The sequence below is a fragment of the Oncorhynchus masou genome, chromosome 9, assembly GCF_036934945.1.
Source record: "Oncorhynchus masou masou isolate Uvic2021 chromosome 9, UVic_Omas_1.1, whole genome shotgun sequence".
In the NCBI taxonomy this organism is placed as follows: Eukaryota; Metazoa; Chordata; class Actinopteri; order Salmoniformes; family Salmonidae; genus Oncorhynchus; species Oncorhynchus masou.
The window spans coordinates 66,770,095-66,792,249 of NC_088220.1; the positions used below are offsets into that span (position 1 = coordinate 66,770,095).

The 22,155-nt window shown below is 42.8% G+C and overlaps 1 pseudogene; it reads right to left on the bottom strand.

The window, feature by feature from the left end:
- Positions 1–245: 245 nt before the first annotated feature.
- LOC135545074 (uncharacterized) lies at positions 246–19,242 on the bottom strand (annotated as a pseudogene).
- Between the last annotated feature and the right edge of the window lie 2,913 nt (positions 19,243–22,155).

Sequence of the window (22,155 nt, forward strand, 5' to 3'; positions counted from 1 at the left end):
GGGTGCTTATTAGTAACTGGAAGAAGCAATTTCATAAATGTGTCAAGTTCAGCATTATGAGTGACTCATGGGCCCTGGCCAAAACTAGTGCACTACATAGTGAATAGGATGTAATTTCGAATACAGCCATTGAGAGTCAACTGTCCCCCGGCCAGGGGAGGATGTTGGTAATCCCTGCAGTCCCTGTCAATGTGAGAGCCTGGGAGGTGTCAAGGGCTCCGGCTGCAGTATGGAGACTGACTGCATTATTCAACTGCGGTAATTTGCTCTCTCCCTCTCCTTAACTTGTGAGTGCTGATGGAGCTAATCTGGCTGTGGGTTCCCCCAGTGACGATGAGGTCACTGCGGCCAGCTTCTGTCGAGAGAGAAATAGTTGTTTAACTGACCTGACATCATCTGACCTGACCATTTCACTGTACCACACTGTAAACTCAGGGGAGGAAGTATAGTACAGCGGCTCCAACATAGAACATGGCATTCTGATGACATCATAGTCAATTATAGCCTCTAATGCTGTTAGTAGCCTATAATACTTTTAACAACAAACAAAAATCACATATCAAATAAAATAGCCTATCCAATCTGATTTTCTATGCCAACATACCTCACTGATCTCATTAGATGTTGAAGATAATGTGTCCTAATGAGGAGCAGGGGTATTTGTCACACTGACTCTCACCTGAGTGGCCCTCTGTGGTGTATCCCAGGTTGACCTTCCCCCCCTGTTGCCTTGGCAACAGAGCTTCTCCTACTCTGTGATTCGTCTATCCTGTGGATACCCAGAGTAACAGCCCAATAGAAAATGTGACCAATTCCTACCCTACAAAAGGAAAATGGTGCAACCTTGAAAGAATCAACAGTTTTGTGGGCTTTACGTTGGTACTATCAATTGTCTTGCCGGTATACAAGCTGATACCTACGAAAAATCCAATATCATTATTCAATTAATTTAGACTTAACCACTCTTAAGTCAGCGTGTTCACTGCTTCAGTAGTAAAATCATATCATGAGGGACATTAAAACTGCTGACAAATGGTATAAAACTAGATCTACTAGCTATGCTTGACCCTGCCTAGAATATGCCGCACCAGCTTGGCACAGCTCATTGGCTCAAGTCCTCTCTGAACAACTCAAGAACATACAGAAGCGTACTTTCAGAATCATCGTTGGCACGGCATATCCTGGATACAACAATGCTTTGACATCACTATGATTGCCCTCACTTCATGAGAGAAGAGATAAACTGTGACTGGACTTTGTTTCAAGTTCCCCTTGAGAGACTGGTAACCTGCCTGCTGGGGACAAGTGTTAGGAAGTTCCACCCACAGCACACACCTGCTTTCAATTCCACAGGCCAGGACTGAGAAATATAGAAAGTGTCCCATTCCATACCTGTACAAAGTCTTCTGAATGAGTCTTCTGAATGTACTGTACATATTGTCATGAATTTCACTTGTTTGTACTGATATCCACATGGAAGTCAATGCAGTCAATGAAACAGAAATACATGGATATTGCAATACATACACAGTAACACATTCAAGTTGAAATATTCTTTGGGGGGGTAAACTAGAGTTTCAATCTTAATGTGGATGTTATAATCTAATAACCATCTAATGTTCCAAATAATTATTCTCAATTCTTTATTTTAATTAACTATAAAATCCCAGTATCTTTCTCAGACACAAGGCAGACTCAGAGACATTTAAATACCGTAATTTCCGGACTATAAGCCGCTACTTTATTCCCACACTTTGAACCTCGCGGTTTATACAATGACACGGCTAATTTATGGATTTTTCCCGCTTTCACAAGATTCATGCCGCCAAAAAACTGAGCACCGTCACATAATGTGATGTAAATCGAGCGCGCTCAAACTTCCCATCATTCTGATTACGGTAGTAATTTTGTCACCCTCATCGTGGCAAAGACACGGAGAAATGCATATGATGCAGCTTTCAAGTTGAAGGCGATCGATCTGGCTGTTGGAAAAGGAAATAGAGCTGCTGCATGGGAGCTTGGCCTTAATGAGTTGATGCTAAGACATTGGAAACAGCAGCGTGAGGAACTGACTAAGTGCAAAAAGACAACAAAAGCTTTCAGAGGGAAGAAAAGCAGATGGCCCAAAATATTTGCAGCCACTCGACATCAGTGTAAATCGCGCTTAATAGTCCAGCAATTACGGTACATGCCTTTGGGTAGACTTATTTACTAAGATTTATGCAGAGTGCCAGCAGTAACTTGTGTAAAGGACTAATGGAATTTTGAATGAATAGGATGACACTATATTAGTACCTTCTCACAAATGTTTCCAATAAATCAGTTCATGGATGGTTAGTCATATCCTCTAAAGTAGCCATACTTGATCCTGGATCTTCATTCGGCAGCTCTTGCCAATAAAGAAATGCCAAGGTCCGTACCTTCTCAAATATTGTATAATCCGACATTAACAAGCAGGTTGAGAGGTTGGAAAGAATGGCCCAAAGAGCGTCAAACGCTCACTTTATAGTCTCCAGTTGGCTTGATTCTGAAAGACAACCAAATACAGAAAATTACAACAGTCAATATCTTATGTGAATTTATATTACAGCTATCGTACAGGATTTTCACTGTCTCAATGCTCACTCTAGATTAATACAGTAATCCTGACCTTGCTTGTGGCTGCATAGACCACAGCATCGACTGTCCACACAGGAGAACCCTTTTTGGTTACAGGTAGAACCCTTTTGGGTTACATTTAGAAAGGGTTCTACCTACAACCAAAAAGTGTTCCTTTAAGGTTCTAGATAGAACCTTTTTTATAAGAGTGTATGTATGTCAGCTGTAAACGCAGCGTTAATTAGTTTTGGGCCAGCACACACTCACTCAAGCCTGAGGTCACTTTAGAAATGTTAGAGTGAAAGCCTGAGCTGATTGTTAATGAATCTTATCACACAGCATCATTACCTTTCTTAGCCCAAGGTCCTGGCCAGAGAGAAAACAATTCTATAACAATGGTGGTACAGATGGTACTGGCCCAGGAGAAGGATAAACCAGACTCTTTACAGGAGGAGAAATTGCCTCTGTCTTGATGTTTTAAACCCATACTGTCCAACGTTATGAAGGTGAATATATTTAATCCCCATTCTGTCTGAATAATTGCAATGCATGCATTACTCTTCAGGGTGTTGGATTTGCCAACTGAGAGCAGTACTGACTTGGAGTTATGCCATTTTGTTAAATGTGAAAAATCCTGAGTTATGGGAGTTATAGTAAGGAAAGCGGGGAAAGGAACTGGACCAAATCAAGGACAGTGAAAAAGATATCAGACTATTGGGTGAATACTGTAAATGTACTAAGGAGGGCACACCTGCTTTATTAAGATAATCCTACAGCTCCCAAATCATGGCCCTGGTTTGAACTGGTCTGAAATCAGTCACAGGGATTAGAGCAGTCTAATGCATGACTCAGGGGCAGGTTTTGTTATCGTACACAAACAGCCAGACGGACGCCTCGTCGCACACAACAACGATCCCCTCTGAGATGGCTCTCCAGAAACTCCTCACCATCCGTCTCTACTCTGAAAGCCACCAAAGACTCACAAAACCTTCTATTCACTGTCTGCTGGTAACCCAGTAAGACATTAATCCCAGAGGTGGGAAGTTTAAGATTTTTGGGGGTCACTTCAGAGACATGTTTGTGGGTTGTGGCCCCTATTAGAGTCATTATGAATCTGTCTTGTTATTTGTAACACCAGATCATAAGACTGTTTGATGATTGACATAACTCTCAGAATATGCTAATTCCTGCCTAATGACATTCTCGCCCATATTCATGAGTATGTTTAACTGTGTTACTTAGTGACAGAATAACTGCATTTCCACATAGTGACCACCAGGTGTGTGTCTCTCCTGGACAACTGTCTCTCCATGATGGTGCTCCTGTGTTTTGTGGACAGGTGGGGGGTTAGGCCAATACATAGCCAAAGCCAGCACTTTAGAACTGGAGCATTCTGCTGACAGCGGAAGTTCTGTATACGTTCAAAAACCCTATGCCCTTGCCGATGCAGGCGTGGAACACATTGCAGAATCACTGCGCGTGACCGCCTAACTCCTTCATTATACTTTAATCATTGTTCCCGTGAGGGTGGGGGGATGGACATTTTTCACTGAGCGATACAAAAAGAAAAGAAAGGCACTTACTTGCTCTTCTCCTCCGTCTGTAACAGAGGACAGTGCAGATGCTCATCCACAGGAGCAGGACGGCGGACACTGAGGCAACTCAAATCAAATCACATGTATTAGTCACATGCACCGAATACAACCGCTGTAGACCTTACAGTGAAATGCTTACTCACGAGCTCCCAACCAACAATGCAGTTATAAAAAATATGGATAAGAATAAGAGATAAAAGTAACAAGTAATTAAAGAGCAGTTAAAACAACAATAGTGAGAGGCGGGTACCAGTACAGAGTCAATATTATGTACATGCAAGTAGAATTATTGAAGTGACTATGCATAGATGATAACAACAGAGAGTAGCAGCAGTGTAAAGGGGGGGGGGGGTAAATGGAAATAGTCTGGGTAGCCATTTGATTAGATGTTCAGGACTCTTATGGTTTGGGGGTAGAAGCTGTTTAGAAGCCTCTTGGACCTAGACTTTGCGCTCCGGTATCGTTTGCCGTACGGTAGCAGAGAGAACAGTCTATGACTAGAGTGGCTGGAGTCTTTCACAATTTTTAGGGCCTTCCTCTCACACCGTCTGGTATAGAGGTCCTGGATGGCAGGCAGCTTCGCCCCAGTGACGTACTGGGCCGTTTGCACTACCCTACCCGAGCAGTTGCCATACCAGGATGCTCTCGATGGTGCAGCTGTAGAACCTTTTGAGGATCTGAGGACCCGTGCCAAATCTTTTCAGTCTCCTGAGGGGGAATAGGTTTTGTCGTGCCCTCTTCACGACTGTCTTGGTGTGCTTTGACCATGATAGTTCATTGGTGATGTGGACACCAAGGAACTTGAAGCTCTCAACCTGCTTCACTGCAGCCCCATCGATGAGAATGGGGGTGTGCTCGGTCCTCTTTTTCCTGTAGTCCACAATCATCTCTTTTGTCATCCTCAATTAGAACAGTGCAGTCGTCGCATACATTCTCCACCAGCACCTCTGCAACTAAACTAAGAAGGTCATTTATGAGGTTTAGTCCCAAAGAAGCCAAGAAATGTAATTCTTCATTTAATATTTTAATTGATACAATCTATTATCAGCATTTGCTGTGATTGTGGAAGGGAGAGTGTCTTGTCTTTTGTTTACACTATTGAATGTAATTCAAGATTACCTAAACCACAGAGGGGAAACTCAGTATGCAACATAACACAGTGAGCATACCAAATCCTGTAGCTCCCAAGTCTCTATTTATGTAGGATGACTTCAATGGTGATAAAATATGTGTCTGTCCTGCAATGCCTTTCTTGTCATTCCTCTCATCAACAATAACAAACCCCCACAGTCTGCTTTCACTGATGAATATGAGGATGTAGACTAATCTCAGCTCTGAGTAGAGGGAAAGAGAGAGAGCGAGTGATTTTGTGTTTCTCACCCACAGTCAGATGCACATTGTTGGCCTGAGGCATGGGGAGGGCAGACACAGAGGCTAGGCACTCCACATGAGAGCTCTCTGCTGCCTGGACACTGAAGTTACTGGTCAGGCTGTGGGGGCACTCCACATCAACAGTCCCTTCTGTGCTGATGTTGTACTGACCCTGGTCCACTTCTCTGCCATTCACCAGCCAAGTCAGACTGAGCTCTGGGTACCAGCCTACAACAGGACCTCTGCCTGGAACAAGACCTCTTCCCCTTCAGCACAGTCACGTTACCCTTCTCTGGAAATAAAAGATAAAGCGTTTTGGGGTACTGTATGTATTTCTTACAGTTTGCCAGATCATTCTAGTCCATTGTACTATTTAACTGGTTCGGTCACATGCATAACTGTGTGTTTCTGGAATAGAGGAAGGCGCTGTGTGTAGTACGCCATATGTGTGTGTACTGTATGCATGCCAAGTGTATCCTGAGACGGATAGGGATTCTCTGATCGCAATTGACCTGCTCACTTAGAGGCTTCTTACTCTTCCTAAATGACCAATCGTGTGCCTCGAGGTCTCAAGAGACTGATGGGAGAATGCCTCTTTCCCCCTATCTCCGCCTCTGGCAGCCAAATAAGCCACTTAGACTGGGCATTATCTTCTGTGAAGTCTATTGTCTGGCAGAGTGAAAGGCAGAGGGTGCAGCAGAGAGTTGCTATAGATAGACTGATAATTACTGAAGCTTTGTCGCTTTGTCTAACTGAATTACATGTCTATGTTGATTCACGATCAAAGCTCTCAATGTTCTGTACACAATGATGGCTTCCCCTGTTCCTTATAGGCTGCGTCTTGATATTTGATTTGGTATCATATGAGTTGATATATAACTTTTATTATGCTGTCTCCCCATTGAAAATCTCAGCAGTGCAATAAAATAAAGAGGATCAGAAGAAGAAAACAGTGTCTCACTTCCATGGACTAATAAACTACTACAACTAATTATGGATGGAAGACTGATACATTTGAGGAAAGTTACAACATGAGGCTCCTCCCCCATCATTCCAATCTAAGTGATCTCTTAAATAACGTTTTATAAGGTTCATTAATCACAGTAAGCCTAGCCATCTAAGACAGGCTTTGTGACTGTTCCCTGAGATGATGCTGGTGAGGAGTACAACTCTTTTTAATTCCTGTGATTTTTCAACAGGGCCCTTGGCAGTGAAATTGCCACTCTGAGGGACAGCCTTTAATCTGGAAGAAGTATGGGCGCCTTCTGCTCGGATGAGCAGTTTTGTCTCTCTCCAACAGCACTAGTAGCCCTGCCTGCCTGCCTGCCTGCCTGCCTGCCTGCCTGCCTGCCTGCCTGCCTGCCTGCCTGCCTGCCTCTCTCTCTCTCTCTCTCTCTCTCTCTCTCTCTCTCTCTCTCTCTCTCTCTCTCTCTCTCCAGCCCAATCACCAAAGGCACGCTCACTCGTCTCTGATTTACATCAAAGTGGCCTCATCCTCGGCTGCAGCCCTTACAGCACATTCTGTTCATATTCAACAACCCCATACAGGCATATTGATTTCTTCATGTAAAAAAAGTGTGCGTGTGTACACTATGTTCATACATGTATGTTTGTGTGTCTGCCAGCAGTATGTATGTTCTGTGTGGGCGTGTTTGCATCATATTCATAAGGGGTGAGACCAGTCTCCAGTGGAGATTTGTAGCTCTCCTCCAATGGACCAACGGGCCACAAATCACCAGCAGAGTTGCTGATGGGTAACTGGAAAAGGCCGAGATGCACAATTAATTCAAAGGCTCTGAGATCCTTTGCATCCACACTGCAGGGCTTGATCCACCATGCACTATTGTTAATGGGTAGTGGTTACATACACTGAGTATATAAAACATTAAGAACACCTGCTCTTTCCATCACATAGACTGTCCAGGTGAATCCAGGTGAAATCTATGATCCCTTATTGATGTCATTTGTTAAATCCACGTAAAATGTAACCTTTATTTAACTAGGCAAAATCTTATTTACAACGGCATACACCGGCCAAACCCGCACAACGCTGGGACAATTGTGCACCGCCCTATGGGACTCCCAATTATGGCCGGTTGTGATACAGCCTGGATTCAAAACGGGGTGTCTGTAGTGACACCTCTAGCACTGAGATGCAGTGCCTTAGACCACTGCACCACTTGGGAGCCCTAAGGGAAGGAGACAGGTTAAAGAAAGATTTTTAAGCCTTCTGACAATTGAGACATGGATTAATGCATGTATGCCATTCAGAAGTTGAATGTGCAAGACAAAAGATTTAAATGCCTTTGAAAGGGGTATGGTAATAGGTGCCAGGCACAACGGTTTGTGTCAAGAACTGCAATGCCGCTGTGTTTTTGAAGCTCAACCGTTTCCTATGTGTACCAAGAATGCTTCACCAGCCAAAGGACATTGAGCCATCTTGACACAACTGTGGGAAGCATTGGAGTCAACATGGGCCAGAATCCCTGTGGAACGCTTTCGATACCTTGTAGAGCCCACAGACAATGCACAGACAAATTGAGGCTGTTCTGATGGAAAAATGGGCACAACTCAATATTAGGAAGATGTTCCTAATGTTTGGTATACTCAGTGTACGTCAGTGATAATGTGTAGCTCTGGCAATACAGGAGGTCTCCTCCTGTATTATATTGAAGGCAATGGGTCATTGCTTTGTTCCTTCCTTTTTGCATGGAGGACGTTGCTCAGGCGTTTAGCTGAGCTCTCAGTTTGCAGCAGGGTGAAATTAGCTGAATAATGAGAGAGGAAAGGGGAATACATGAATATCCTCTATGGTGTAATAAAGATTCATCACCTGATATGTCATCATCGTGCTATTTTTTTTACACATCATCATCATAACCATCTCATTCATTTTTATGCTAAAACATTCCAGAGTAAACATCATTAATACAATACTTATGTTTTTATCAAAAAATGAATTATACATTTCTCAGCTTGTGTTGTTTACAACCCATTTGTCTTTGGTCCAACTTTCCAATATGAGTGGAGTTTATAATAAGATTATATGAAAAATGTAGAAGAGATATGAGCAATACCTCCTAGCATTGCTACTGTCCATAACAGCTTATCATTCTTCATCTTTCTTCATTTCTAGTTGAGAATTCTTTGTGGCATGCAGGGTATCCCCAGCAAACTCTCGGAGATGATTCACTGGGATAGAGATAACTATTTTGACACTGAATCTCTCCACACCTTTAGCCCCTGTGGAACAGAGTTTATCTGCATACTGGAGACAGGGTCACAGGGAAATATGGACAGAGGGAGACAGGGTCAAAGGGAAACATGGACAGAGGGATAGAGGGGAAAAGGGAACCATGGACAGAGGGATAGAGGGGAAAAGGGAAACATGGACAGAGGGATAGAGGGAAAAATGGAAACATGGACAGAGGGATAGAGGGGAAAATGGAAACATGGACAGAGGGATAGAGGGGAAAAGGGAAACATGGACAGAGGGACAGAGGGGAAAAGGGAAACATGGACAGAGGGATAGAGGGGAAAAGGGAAACATGGACAGGGGGACAGAGGGGAAAAGTGAAACATGGACAGAGGGATAGAGGGGAAAAGGGAAACATGGACAGAGGGACAGAGGGGAAAAGTGAAACATGGACAGAGGGACAGAGGGGAAAAGGGAAACATGGACAGAGGGACAGAGGGACAGAGGGGAAAAGGGAAACATGGACAGAGGGACAGAGGGGAAAAGTGAAACATGGACAGAGGGATAGAGGGGAAAAGGGAAACATGGACAGAGGGATAGAGGGGAAAAGGGAAACATGGACAGAGGGACAGAGGGGAAAAGGGAAACATGGACAGAGGGACAGAGGGGAAAAGGGAAACATGGACAGAGGGATAGAGGGGAAAAGGGAAACATGGACAGAGGGATAGAGGGGAAAAGGGAAACATGGACAGAGGGACAGAGGGGAAAAGGGAAACATGGACAGAGGGATAGAGGGGAAAAGGGAAAGTCAGTTGTACAACTGAATGCACTCAATCAAAATGTGTCTTCCGCATTTAACCCAAACCCCTCTGAATCAGAGAGGTGCGGGGGGCTGCCTTAATCGGCATCCAAGTCGAAGATATGGAAAGAGAGATAGAGGGGGGAAAGGGAAGCAGGGATAGAGCAATAGAGGAATACAGGGATAGAGGGAGGGCATATCAGGTGAGGGATCACAGACTCTAAATCCCGGGTGGTGTATGATTGGTGCTCAGGAGAGTTCCCGCCACCTTGTATTTATACCTGGCCCAATCGATTCCCATCCCACACCCTTCAACCCTGGCATCAACAATGTCATACAGCCCATCAAAATAGCCACTGCAGCAGTCCTCCTCTTTGATATACACCTGGATCGATGCCCAACAACTAAATCAGCTGCTTTGAGAAAAAATTGAGAAGATCTGCTGCATGCATGAAACCTCAAACAAATTTAAACAAAGGTTTTAAATTAAAGCAAAAAGCCAATATGGCTTAGGAAAACATTGAGTTTTTGTCTCTAGTGTCAGGGAGTGTGTGGGTGGCATCATCAAGGATTAGGTTCAACTTTTGTTTATTCTGCTTTTCTTCTCCTAGTCAAGGTTAAATTCCCCCTTTTTGTGTTCTTTCATTCTGCCATTGTTTTCAAAAGGGGTTCCACCTGTTTTGGTGTCTTTGTGTGTGTATGCACGTGTACATGTGAGTGTGCATACATGTGTGAGAGACAAGGAGAGAGAGAGAGAGAGAACCCATAAGAAAACAAAAATCCCACTTCCCAGCTGGCATTTGAAATCCTCTCTTGAAAAACCTCTGCAGTACTGTAACTGTGGCTCCTTTGTTTCTCTACAAAAGCTGAACCACACGCATATCCAGGTACTGTCTGCAGGTGCTGGAGTTGTAGGCAAACTCATGGACAAAAGAAAGGAAAATGCTGCATGCTGCTCATGCTCCCAGGTGATATTTAGGTCTTCAGCAGGCATCCATATCGCAGGTGGGGATGGAAGGTCCTTTATATAGGGGCAGTTCTTTTATTTATTTATTCATTTTATTTCACCTTTATTTAACCAGGTAGGCAAGTTGAGAACAAGTTCTCATTTACAATTGCGACCTGGCCAAGATAAAGCAAAGCAGTTCGACACATACAACGACACAGAGTTACACATGGAGTAAAACAAACATACAGTCAATAATACAGTATAAACAAGTCTATATACGATGTGAGCAAATGAGGTGAGATAAGGGAGGTAAAGGCAAAAAAAAGGCCATGGTGGCAAAGTAAATACAATATAGCAAGTAAAACACTGGAATGGTAGTTTTGCAGTGGAGGAATGTGCAAAGTAGAAATAAAAATAATGGGGTGCAAAGGAGCAAAATAAATAAATAAATAAATAAAATAAATACAGTAGGGAAAGAGGTAGTTGTTTGGGCTAAATTATAGGTGGGCTATGTACAGGTGCAGTAATCTGTGAGCTGCTCTGACAGTTGGTGCTTAAAGCGAGTGAGGGAGATAAGTGTTTCCAGTTTCATAGATTTTTGTAGTTCGTTCCAGTCATTGGCAGCAGAGAACTGGAAGGAGAGGCGGCCAAAGAAAGAATTGGTTTTAGGGATGACTAGAGAGATATACAGTGCCTTGCGAAAGTATTCGGCCTCCTTGAACTTTGCGACCTTTTGCCACATTTCAGGCTTCAAACATAAAGATATAAAACTGTATTTTTTGTGAAGAATCAACAACAAGTGGGACACAATCATGAAGTGGAAAGACATTTATTGGATATTTCAAACTTTTTTAACAAATCAAAAACTGAAAAATTGGGCGTGCAAAATTATTCAGCCCCTTTACTTTCAGTGCAGCAAACTCTCTCCAGAAGTTCAGTGAGGATCTCTGAATGATCCAATGTTGACCTAAATGACTAATGATGATAAATACAATCCACCTGTGTATAATCAAGTCTCCGTATAAATGCACCTGCACTGTGATAGTCTCAGAGGTCCGTTAAAAGCACAGAGAGCATCATGAAGAACAAGGAACACACCAGGCAGGTCCGAGATACTGTTGTGAAGAAGTTTAAAGCCGGATTTGGATACAAAAAGATTTCCCAAGCTTTAAACATCCCAAGGAGCACTGTGCAAGCAATAATATTGAAATGGAAGGAGTATCAGACCACTGCAAATCTACCAAGACCTGGCCGTCCCTCTAAACGTTCAGCTCATACAAGGAGAAGACTGATCAGAGATGCAGCCAAGAGGCCCATGATCACTCTGGATGAACTGCAGAGATCTACAGCTGAGGTGGGAGACTCTGTCCATAGGACAACAATCAGTCGTATATTGCACAAATCTGGCCTTTATGGAAGAGTGGCAAGAAGAAAGACATTTCTTAAAGATATCCATAAAAAGTGTTGTTTAAAGTTTGCCACAAGCCACCTGGGAGACACACCAAACATGTGGAAGAAGGTGCTCTGGTCAGATGAAACCAAAATTGAACTTTTTGGCAACAATGCAAAACGTTATGTTTGGCGCAAAAGCAACACAGCTCATCACCCTGAAGACACCATACCCACTGTCAAACATGGTGGTGGCAGCATCATGGTTTGGGCCTGCTTTTCTTCAGCAGGGACAGGGAAGATGGTTAAAATTGATGGGAAGATGGATGGAGCCAAATACAGGACCATTCTGGAAGAAAACCTGATTGAGTCTGCAAAAGACCTGAGACTGGGACGGAGATTTGTCTTCCAACAAGACAATGATCCAAAACATAAAGCAAAATCTACAATGGAATGGTTCACAAATAAACATATCCAGGTGTTAGAATGGCCAAGTCAAAGTCCAGACCTGAATCCAATCGAGAATCTGTGGAAAGAACTGAAAACTGCTGTTCACAAATGCTCTCCATCCAGCCTCACTGAGCTCGAGCTGTTTTGCAAGGGGGAATGGGAAAAAATGTCAGTCTCTCAATGTGCAAAACTGATAGAGACATACCCCAAGCGACTTACAGCTGTAATCGCAGCAAAAGGTGGCGCTACAATGTATTAACTTAAGGGGGCTGAATAATTTTGCACGCCCAATTTTTCAGTTTTTGATTTGTTAAAAAAGTTTGAAATATCCAATAAATGTCGTTCCACTTCATGATTGTGTCCCACTTGTTGTTGATTCTTCACAAAAAAATACAGTTTTATATCTTTATGTTTGAAGCCTGAAATGTGTCAAAAGGTCGCAAAGTTCAAGGGGGCCGAATACTTTCACAAGGCACTGTACCTGCTGGAGCGTGTGCTACGGTTGGGAGATGCTATGGTGACCAGCGAGCTGAGATAAGGGGGGACTTTACCCAGCAGGGTCTTGTAGATGACATGGAGCCAGTGGGTTTGGCGACGAGTATGAAGCGAGGTCCAGCCAACGAGAGCTTACAGGTTGCAATGGTGGGTAGTATATGGGGCTTTGGTGACAAAACGGATTGCACTGTGATAGACTGCATCCAATTTGTTGAGTAGGGTATTGGAGGCTATTTTGTAAATGACATCGCCGAAGTCGAGGATTGGTAGGATGGTCAGTTTTACAAGGGTATGTTTGGCAGCATGAGTGAAGGATGCTTTGTTGCAAAATAGGAAGCCAATTCTAGATTTAACTTTGGATTGGAGATGTTTGATGTGGGTCTGGAAGGAGTGTTTACAGTCTAACCAGACACCTAGGTATTTGTAATGGTCCACGTATTCTAAGTCAGAGTCGTCCAGAGTAGTGATGTTGGACAGGCGGGCAGGTGCAGGCAGCGATCGGTTGAAGAGCATGCATTTAGTTTTACTTGTATTTAAGAGCAATTGGAGGCCACGGAAGGAGAGTTGTATGGCATTGAAGCTTGCCTGGAGGGTTGTTAACACAGTGTGCAAAGAAGGGCCAGAAGTATACAGAATGGTGTCGTCTGCGTTAAGGTGGATCAGAGACTCACCAGCAGCAAGAGCGACATCATTGATGTAAACAGAGAAGAGAGTCGGTCCAAGAATTGAACCCTGTGGCACCCCCATAGAGACTGCCAGAGGTCCGGACAGCAGACCCTCCGATTTGACACACTGAACTCTATCAGACAAGTAGTTGGGGGACCAGGCGAGGCAATCATTTGAGAAACCAAGGCTGTCGAGTCTGCCGATGAGGATGTGGTGATTGACAGAGTCGAAAGCCTTGGCCAGATCAATGAATACGGCTGCACAGTAATGTTTCTTATCGATGGCGGTTAAGATATCGTTTAGGACCTTGAGCGTGGCTGAGGTGCACCCATGACCAGCTCTGAAACAAAATTGCATAGCAGAGAAGGTATGGTGAGATTCGAAATGGTCGGTAATCTGTTTGTTGACTTGACTTTCGAAGACCTTAGAAAGGCAGGGTAGGATCGATATAGGTCTGTAGCAGTTTGGGTCAAGAGTGTCCCCCCCTTTGAAGAAGGGGATGACCGCAACTGCTTTCCAATCTTTGGGAATCTCAGACGACACGAAAGAGAGGTTGAACAGGCTAGTAATAGGGGTGGCAACAATTTCGGCAGATAATTTTAGAAAGAAAGTTTCCAGATTGTCTAGCCCGGCTGATTTGTAGGGGTCCAGATTTTGCAGCTCTTTCAGAACATCAGCTGACTGGATTGGGGAGAAGGAGAAATGGGGAAGGCTTGGGCGAGTTGCTGTGGGGAGTGCAGTGCTATTGACCGGGGTAGGAGTAGCCAGGTGGAAAACATGGCCAGCCGTAGAAAAATGCTTATTGAAATTCTCAATTATGGTGGATTTATCAGTGGTGACAGTGTTTCCTATCTTCAGTGTAGTGGGCAGCTGGGAGTAGGTGTTCTTATTCTCCATGGACTTTACAGTGTTCCAGAACTTTTTTGAGTTAGTGTTGCAGGAAGCAAATTTCTGCTTGAAAAAGCTAGCCTTGGCTTTTCTAACTGCCTGTGTATAATGGTTTCTAGCTTCCCTGAACAGCTGCATATCACAGGGGCTGTTTGATGCTAATGCAGAACGCCATAGGATGTTTTTGTGTTGGTTAAGCGCAGTCAGGTCTGGGGAGAACCAAGGGCTACAGTGCCTTGCGAAAGTATTCGGCCTCCTTGAACTTTGCGACCTTTTGCCACATTTCAGGCTTCAAACATAAAGATATAAAACTGTATTTTTTGTGAAGAATCAACAACAAGTGGGACACAATCATGAAGTGGAAAGACATTTATTGGATATTTCAAACTTTTTTAACAAATCAAAAACTGAAAAATTGGGCGTGCAAAATTATTCAGCCCCTTTACTTTCAGTGCAGCAAACTCTCTCCAGAAGTTCAGTGAGGATCTCTGAATGATCCAATGTTGACCTAAATGACTAATGATGATAAATACAATCCACCTGTGTATAATCAAGTCTCCGTATAAATGCACCTGCACTGTGATAGTCTCAGAGGTCCGTTAAAAGAGCAGAGAGCATCATGAAGAACAAGGAACACACCAGGCAGGTCCGAGATACTGTTGTGAAGAAGTTTAAAGTTTGGATACAAAAAGATTTCCCAAGCTTTAAACATCCCAAGGAGCACTGTGCAAGCGATAATATTGAAATGGAAGGAGTATCAGACCACTGCAAATCTACCAAGACCTGGCCGTCCCTCTAAACTTTCAGCTCATACAAGGAGAAGACTGATCAGAGATGCAGCCAAGAGGCCCATGATCACTCTGGATGAACTGCAGAGATCTACAGCTGAGGTGGGAGACTCTGTCCATAGGACAACAATCAGTCGTATATTGCACAAATCTGGCCTTTATGGAAGAGTGGCAAGAAGAAAGACATTTCTTAAAGATATCCATAAAAAGTGTTGTTTAAAGTTTGCCACAAGCCACCTGGGAGACACACCAAACATGTGGAAGAAGGTGCTCTGGTCAGATGAAACCAAAATTGAACTCTTTGGCAACAATGCAAAACGTTATGTTTGGCGCAAAAGCAACACAGCTCATCACCCTGAAGACACCATACCCACTGTCAAACATGGTGGTGGCAGCATCATGGTTTGGGCCTGCTTTTCTTCAGCAGGGACAGGGAAGATGGTTAAAATTGATGGGAAGATGGATGGAGCCAAATACAGGACCATTCTGGAAGAAAACCTGATTGAGTCTGCAAAAGACCTGAGACTGGGACGGAGATTTGTCTTCCAACAAGACAATGATCCAAAACATAAAGCAAAATCTACAATGGAATGGTTCACAAATAAACATATCCAGGTGTTAGAATGGCCAAGTCAAAGTCCAGACCTGAATCCAATCGAGAATCTGTGGAAAGAACTGAAAACTGCTGTTCACAAATGCTCTCCATCCAGCCTCACTGAGCTCGAGCTGTTTTGCAAGGGGGAATGGGAAAAAATGTCAGTCTCTCAATGTGCAAAACTGATAGAGACATACCCCAAGCGACTTACAGCTGTAATCGCAGCAAAAGGTGGCGCTACAAAGTATTAACTTAAGGGGGCTGAATAATTTTGCACGCCCAATTTTTCAGTTTTTGATTTGTTAAAAAGGTTTGAAATATCCAATAAATGTCGTTCCACTTCATGATTGTGTCCCACTTGTTGTTGATTCTTCACAAAAAAATACAGTTTTATATCTTTATGTTTGAAGCCTGAAATGTGTCAAAAGGTCGCAAAGTTCAAGGGGGCCGAATACTTTCACAAGGCACTGTATATCTGTTCCTGGTTCTAAATTTCTTGAATAGGGCATGCTTATTTAAGATGGTTAGGAAGGCATTTAAAAAAAATACCCAGGCATCCTCTACTGATGGGATGAGATCAATATCCTTCCAGGATACCCCGGCCAGGTTGATTAGAAAGGCCTGCTCGTTGAAGTTTCAGGGAGCGTTTGACAGTGATGAGTGGAGGTCGTTTGACCGCTGACCCATTACGGATGCAGACAATGAGGCAGTGATCGCTGAGATCTTGGTTGAAGAAAGCAGAGGTGTATTTAGAGGGCAAGTTGGTTAGGATGATATCTATGAGGGTGCCCGTGTTTAAGGCTTTGGGGAGGTACCTGGTAGGTTCATTGATAATTTGTGTGAGATTGAGGGCATCAAGCTTAGATATTAGGATGGCTGGGGTGTTAAGCATGTTCCAGTTTAGGTCGCCTAGCAGCACGAGCTCTGAAGATAGATGGGGGGCAATCAGTTCACATATGGTGTCCAGAGCACAGCTGGGGGCAGAAGGTGGTCTATAGCAGGCGGCAACGGTGAGAGACTTGTTTTTAGAGAGGTGGATTTTTAAAAGTAGAAGTTCAAATTGTTTGGGTACAGACCTGGATAGTAGGACAGAACTCTGCAGGCTATCTTTGCAGTAGATTGCAACACCACCTCCTTTGGCAGTTCTATCTTGTCTGAAAATGTTGTAGTTTGGGATAAAAAATTCAGAATTTATGGTGGTCTTCCTAAGCCAGGATTCAGACACAGCTAGAACATCCGGGTTGGCAGAGTGTGCTAAAGCAGTGAATAGAACAAACTTAGGGAGGAGGCTTCTAATGTTAACATGCATGAAACAAAGGCTATTATGGTTACAGAAGTCATCAAAAGAGAGTGCCTGGGGAATAGGAGTGGAGCTAGGCACTGCAGGGCCTGGATTCACCTCTACATCGCCAGAGGAACAGAGGAGGAGTAGGATAAGGGTATGGCTAAAAGCAATAAGAATTGGTCGTCTAGAACGTCTGGAACAGAGAGTAAAAGGACGTTTCTGGGGGCGATAAAATAGCTTCAAGGTATAATGTACAGACAAAGGTATGGTAGGATGTGAATACAGTGGAGGTAAACCTAGGTATTGAGTGATGAAGAGAGAGATATTGTCTCTAGAGACATCATTGAAACCAGGAGATGTCATCGCATGTGTGGGTGGTGGAACTAATAGGTTGGATAAGGTATAGTGAGCAGGACTAGAGGCTCTACAGTGAAATAAGCCAATAAACACTAACCAGAACAGCAATGGACAAGGCATATTGACATTAAGGAGAGGCATGCTTAGTCGAGTGATCAAAAGGGTCCAATGAGTAGAGAGGTTGGTTGGGGTCACGGCGATTTAGACAGCTAGCAGGGCCATCGGTAGCAAGCTAGCATAGGATGGAGGTCTGTTATTAGCCACCTAGTGCATTTCCGTTGGTAGGATTAGTGGGGTTCCGTGTGGTAGAGGGGATGATTCCAAATCACACAAAAAAACCAATAGATATAGTTATAGAGGCCCAAGAAAAAAAGAAAAAGAAAAAAGAAAAAATTGTCCGATAGGTCTATTCAGATAGCAGCCGATAAGACAGCTAACGGTTAGCGGGCCGCAGATGGGCGTTCAGGTAACGTCTCGACAGAGGAGCCAGCTGGATAACTCCTTCGGGTAGATAACGTCAGTAGTCCAGTTGTGAAGGCCCAGTGGGGCTCTGCGTTGGCAGTAAAACGGGTCCGGATAGGTGATTGTACCCCAGGAGTGATTGATGGAACTCTTCAGCTGGCTAGCTTCGGAATAATTTATGTTTGCTCCGAAATCGACGAAAGCCGATAGTCACACGAATAAACATTAAAAAAAAAATTATAAATATAAATTGGTGAGGCGGGTTGTAGGAGAGTGTTTTGAAGATGTGTTTATGGAAAATAAAAAAATATATGTAAAAAGGTATGCGAATAAAGTTGTAAATATATATATACGGGACACGACAAGACGAGGCCAAAAGACGTCTGAACTACTATACCATCTTGGATAGAATTTTTAGATAGATAGATAGATAGATGAAAAAGATGCTGGAAAATCATTCATTCAACATTTCCACTCATCGACCCAGAAAGGAACATTGTGTCCAAACTTCTCATTGTTAAAATTCAGTCACACACACACACACACACACACACACACACACACACACACACACACACACACACACACACACACACACACACACACACACACACACACACACACACACACACACACACCAGGGCTACAAGAAGAAAGTGACTTAGTGACATCACTTCCTGAAACAGGAGGTAAAAAAGATCTAACTTAGGTTCACATTATTAACATTCAATTCATCAAAATATATGATCATACAGAAGGAATGTGATTCATATTTACAGTAATACATACTGTATATACGCAAACAATATTCAATTAGGGCACACAATAATTTTGACATTTTGTCACTAAGTACTGCCCCTATATATAGGACCTTCCACCCCCACCTGGGATATGGATGCCTGATGAAGACCGTTATAAATAAATATCACCTGGGAGCATGAGCAGCAGTGTCGCGTTTTCCTTTCTGTTATCCTTTGTTGCTCAGCCTTACTGAACACTGTCAGCCTGCCAGTAGGCAGCCAGCTCAAGGACAGCCAAATGAGAAAAGCACACAAAACTTGAACAAACAGATCGGCAGTTTGCCTCTGGATGTTTTGGAGGTCACAGGTCACCTGTCCCTGGTGGCTGTGCTGGACTCTCCTCAGGACAAATTCCCAGCTAAAGACTTGATTGGTGGAGCGGTTTATGGCAGTCGCATTGGGGTTGTTTGAGAGAATACCGTACTGGGCTGAAATGGTCAACACAGAGCCACTATTGAGGATCCAAATCTCGCAGCACCGTGATGGTTCTGGGCTTCAGCTGCACCCAGGCCTCCAGCACTGGCAAGGACAGACATAGAGACATGGGCGTCAGAAGCATGGTGGTCGGGGAATGTGGGTGACATTGGGGTGTTGTGATACAATCGTGATTGGGTTATAATGGAAACCAATGACACATTTCCATTTAACCTAAAGGAGTAGTAAAGTGTTTGAATTCCACTGAATTATTCTCTGGTATGGTACATGAGGTGTGACCGTCTTTGTTGATTGGGAAGCTGTAAGAAACATGCACGATCTGACTGTAAGATTCATCCTCTAAAAAACAATACATAAAACTGAGTCAAGAAGGCTTTTGAAATGTGACCTACTCAAGCTTATCTCTCTCCGTCTTACCCCAAATCTGTGTAGAAATCTGTTTTGATTGCCGACAGAGGTAAAACATGAGTCACGTGCTTGTCAGCTCCAGACAAACACATGTCAAACCAGTGAGACAAACAGATGTTAAACCAGTGGGTCCAAATGAGGAGAGCAACTATAAATCTATGCTGAGCTGTCCAGATGGCAAGCAGGATCTGGCCCGGGAACCAGGACTTACAGAGTAGAGTACAGACCAAAAGGGTAGAGTAAATTAGGGCCCATAGCAGCAGCAGGCAGCGGGTGGGCGCTCTTTAAGTAGCACTGCGCTGGGATGGGTAAACAAACACATTAACAGCTGAAGTGCCATGTTAGATTTAATAGCCCACAAGACCATGTACCTGATTAAGAATAGATAGACGGTATAGTCTGTGAGGAGAGAAGATCTATACCCTGTTGTGAGGCATTTACATTACACCCCTCCTTTAGAAAAGTCATTCCCCAATTGAATTCCATTGATAGATGGAGGTGAAAGGGGAGAATATTTGTGGGTCAGGTGCGACTTTGGAATATAATATAGTAATATGCTCATTTCCAAGTAATCTGGGTGATCTATAAATTGTTTGTGCAGTGCTAACTGTGTTAGCCGATATGGCCTGTGTGGAGTCATAAATGATGTATCCGTTTAGGAAATTAGGTCTGAGAAATATCTAGGGCAGCTTATGTAGCTCATGCTTTTCCTCCAAATGGGAGAATGAATGAAGTAATGAACATGTTCCTGCTCTAATTTGAGATGGGATTCAGTGACACTCTTGTTCCTGACCACTATATCCTCCCACTAATTTGAGGAATTTGAGGAAATTAATTATGCAGAGCACATAGATCACTAGGAAGTTAATTAGTGTGGCTGTGGGTTTAATACCAAGGGGTACAATGACCAAGCACATTGTGGTGGTGGTGGGTGGGTGTGTTGATGGTGAACCTTCAATGTGTGTTGATGGTAAACCCACACTCATTACAGGAATGTAGGAGTGTGTTACATTTACGCTTATGCCCACCGTTTTGGCAGTAATCTTGATTTGCTTTCTTTTCTAAATTGGCAGGTAAAACAGAATTTATTTTGTGTAATGAATGTTATTCAAATGTAAACACCTACTACCTCGATTAAATGAACCAAGACAAAAATCAAGGTAATTCAAACAGTTTTTCCACTTCAGAGTATATTCATTGCATATCAATTAAATTGACTTAATTATCTCAAATAAGAAAAACAGATCGCAAAATGTTGTTTTCTAATTGTTCCTTTGAATAGCTATATTTCAACCAACCTGAATTTAAGTGCACTGACAAGGATTAAACAAACATTTCCCTATGGTATAGCTCAAGAAGAAACAATCTTAGTAAAATAGGTACAGTAAGTCCCAAGAGATACACACCAATATTTCCCATACAGTGGTGGAAAAAGTATCCAATTCTAGTACTTCAGTAAATGTAAAGATACCTTAATAGAAAATGACTCAAGTAAAAGTGAAAGTCATCCAGTAAAATACTACTTGAGTAAAAGTCAAAAAGTATTTGGATTTTATACTTAAGTATCAAGAGTTAAGGTTAAAGTATAAATCATTTCAAATTCCTTATATTAAGCAAACCAGACGGCACCATACAAAGCATGTGTGTTTAGTGAGTCCCCCAGATAAGAGGCAGTCAGAATGACCAGGCATTAGTGAGTGAATTGGACCATTTTCCTGTCCTGCTAAGCATTCAAAAGTAGTTTTGGGTGTCAGGGGAAATGTATGGAGGAAAAAGTACAATATTTTCTTTAGGAATATAGTGAAGTAAAATAGTAAAAATATACATAGTGAGGTACAGATACCCAAAAAAACTACTTAAGTAGTACTTTAAAGTATTTATACTTAAGTACTTTACGCCACTGGTACTATAACATGTTTTAAATGTAATCTCGATGCAACTTCTCAAACTTATATTTTGTTTTAATCATAAATATCCTACTATTCATTAATTACAGGATCTTTATGGTAATATGCTATGTTGGTCCTCCTATTGTACTGTATATGGTAGATACCACAGAAATATGTTGACTGGGTGAATTTATTGTTGAACAAAATACAGCTCTTTTTTTTACAGTATCTATTTCACTTACCTCAGGGTGACTTTGGGGATTTCTGACAGGTATTGCACCACAGGCTGTCAGCTAAGGAGCACTATTGACGCTGCTGCTATTTCCTCTATTGTGGCGGTTGTGTACTGTGGCTACCATATCACCCAAAACCAGCCTGTTAAACATTACCATAGACCAGTGGCAAATTTGCTCCCTGCCTCGAACAAATGGCGACAAACATACAGTTGAAGTCGGAAGTTTACATACACTTAGGTTGGAGTCATTAAAACTCGTTTTTCAACCACTCCACAAATTTCTTGTTAACAACCTATAGTTTTGGCAAGTCGGTTAGAACATCTACTTTGTGCATGACACAAGTAATTTCTCCAAAAATTGTTGACATACAGATTATTTCACTTATAATTCACTGTATCACAATTCCAGTGGGTCAGAAGTTTACTACACTAAGTTGACTGTACTCTTAAACAGCTTGGAAAATTCCAGAAAATGATGTCATGGCTTTAGAAGCTTCTGATAGGC